The sequence below is a fragment of the Macadamia integrifolia genome, chromosome 13 (genome assembly GCF_013358625.1).
Source record: "Macadamia integrifolia cultivar HAES 741 chromosome 13, SCU_Mint_v3, whole genome shotgun sequence".
Lineage (NCBI taxonomy): Eukaryota > Viridiplantae > Streptophyta > Magnoliopsida > Proteales > Proteaceae > Macadamia > Macadamia integrifolia.
In genome coordinates, this window is record NC_056569.1 from 2,406,248 (window position 1) to 2,409,296 (window position 3,049).

The window sequence follows — 3,049 nt, forward strand, 5'->3', positions numbered from 1 at the left end:
TGATTCTGGGAGCGACGACAGCAATAGTAACGCCTTGTCTTCATCCTCGATCTTAACCTCTAGGTTTGCAAGTTTACTTACGATCTGATTGAACATGTTAAGATGCTCTAATAGATCCGTACCTTCCTCCATCTGTAGAGAGTACAATTGCTTTTTCACGAACAACTTGTTCGTTAAGGACTTCGTCATGTAGAAGCTTTCAAGTTTCGCCCATAACTGCGGTGCAGAATCGATACCCACAACATATTGTAGGGCATCATCAGAAAGGTTTAATCGAATAGCACTTACAGCCTTTTCCTCCATCTCTTCCCAATCTTCGTCAGTAATTTTTTCAGGTTTCTTCGACTTCCCCAACAACGTTTTCGCCAAACCTTGCTGTATCAGAAGATCCTTCATCCTTTGACGCCATAGGGTGAAATTGTTCTTCCCATTAAACCTCTCGATGTCATACTTGACATTCGATCCCTTCCCTGCCATCGTGATAGTAAACCCTAGAAAACGGAAACCTAGAGCTCTGATACCAATTTGTAGAAACGCAACCCTAAAACGATGCAGAAGATAATGGAAAAAAACAAAACAAACAACGCACACGGATTTTACGAGGTTCGGCAAGGTTGCCTACGTCCCCGGTGAGATGAGATCCTGCTTCACTATCAATGGAGAATAGGGTTACGGCGCTCGTCCCTCACACCTCTCAGTATTGCTTGCATTACAGAGAAAGAAACCCTCGCTACAAATATATAGCGAGAAAAAAACCCTAATCCGGATTAAACTACAATTGCCACCCTAATCCGGATTAAATTACAACTGCCCTCAAATAAAAAATTCGAGCGGGGGGCTGGGCCCCCCTACACCCCCTGCTATGCAGGGGGGCCTCCTGCCCCCCTTGCAACCCCCACGGCCCGCTAACCGGCTAGCGGGACCGCCGTCTTGGCTGTCTAGGTGCTGCACCAGTACTCCCTGGATTAAACTGCGACGGAATACAAGACATCATACACCAACAAGGAAGTGCTTAACCAAATGTACCTATTTTGCATCCTAGACTGGGAGAGAGGCATCGATAGGATTTTAAGAGCAATATTTGGAGGCCACCAATAGAAAATCATCTAAGCGTTCCAACTCTTTGTTCTTGGGTCAGGGAATTCAGAGACTAAAGAGGGAGCACCTTGTGTTGGAGGGAAAGGGGCGGATGATGGAGGTTCATCAGGAATCCAGCAACCAGTCCATGGATTTGTACTACATCCATTTCCCACTTGAATGAAGAGCCCTTTTTTGAGAGGATCTCTAGCACCATAGATAGATTTCCAACCCCACGAGGCGTTAGTTGGACACTGAGCTGATAAAAAAGAAGATGAGGGAAAATATTTTGCTTTCATGATTCTACCCCAAAGAGAATTAGAAGGATTTAGAAGGGTCCAGCACCTCTTAGCGAGTAGAGCATCATTCATGGGACTGGATCCACCATTTCTTTTCGATTGGCAAATGGTATTCTAACTGACAGTTGAAATGTGCTTTGTATCACCATTAGACCAGAAAAACCTACAGCTAGTAGCATCAAAGACTTTTAAAACTGAAGATGGGAGCTTGAAGCAAGACATATAGTGGACTGGAAATGCAGAGAGGACAGCTTGAATGAGAGTATGCTTACCGGCATAGCTGAGGTATCTAGTCTTCCAGTGTTGAAGTTTTGAATTGACAAGTTGAAGGAAGGCATCATAGTTTGCCTTGGTAATTTTACCTCCAATATAAGGAACTCCAAGATAAAGGTCCAACCGGTTGGTATGAATCAATTGCAGCCTATTAGAAAATCTTCTTTTAATGCTAGAGTCAACATTTGGGCTGTACTGGACTCTGGTCTTATTGAGATTGATGAGCTGACCGGACTTAGAACAGTATTCATTTAAGACTTCCATTATGCCATGAAGTTCACTTGAAGTTGCTCTCCCGAAAAGAACAAGATCATCAACGGACGCTAAATGAGATATGGATTCTCCTCCTCTGGAGATTTGAAGACCAGAAATCCTGTTTTGAGTGGTTGCAATAGCTAAATGTGAAGTCAGCACTTCGGCGCAAAGCACAAATAAATAGGAAGATAAATGATCGCCTTGTCTTAAGCCCCTTGATGGTTGGAAGAATTCAAGAGAAGACTGATTTAGCAGTATTGCAAATTGTGGAGTTGTGACACAAAACATGATCCATTTCACCCAAGTCGGATCAAATCCATAAGCAAGAAGAGAATGTTGAAAGAAGTCCCACTCGAGTCTATCATATGCTTTGTTCATATCAAATTTAATGGACATAAAACCATATCTTCCCGCCCTCTTTTTTTCGATCTTATGTAATAGTTCGTGGCAGAGAAGAATATTGTCCTGAATATTCCTTCCTTTCACAAAACCATTCTGATTAAATGAGAACAAGTAATTTAGAATTGTTCTTAGGGCCCGTTTGGTATCGTTTCTGTTCCAGAAACGTCGTTTCGTGTCAAAAACGGAAATTTCAGTTTCTGTGTCAAAACGCAGTTTTTAAATGAAAAAAAAGTGTTTCAAAATTTCAGATTTTTATCGGGATTTTTTTTTTTTTTTTTAAATGAAAACGAAACTGGGAAGACGGAACTCCATTTTGGAGTTCCGTCCAATCTCGTTTTTTCAGTTTTTTTTTTCACTTTTTGTTCCAAAAAAACAGAAACGGACCATAAGTGCACCAAACAGAAGATTCTGTTTTTTCGTTCCAATAGAACAAAAAAACTCTAAAAACGTTTTTTTAGAACGATACCAAACGGGCCCTAGCCTCCTTACAAGGATAAGAGCAATAATCTTATAGGAGAAGTTACACAGGCTAATAGGATGGAAATCCCCTATAGCAGATGGATATTCGACCTTAGGAATTAAGGCCAGGTATGTTTTATTCAATTGCCTTGAAAAGGTTCTAGTTGTAATTTTTTTTTTTTTTTTTTTTTAATAACATCATGTTCAACTGTTGACCATACATTTTGATAGAATACGCCGGAGAATCCATCCAGACCAAGAGATTTAGATCCAGGCATAGTCAT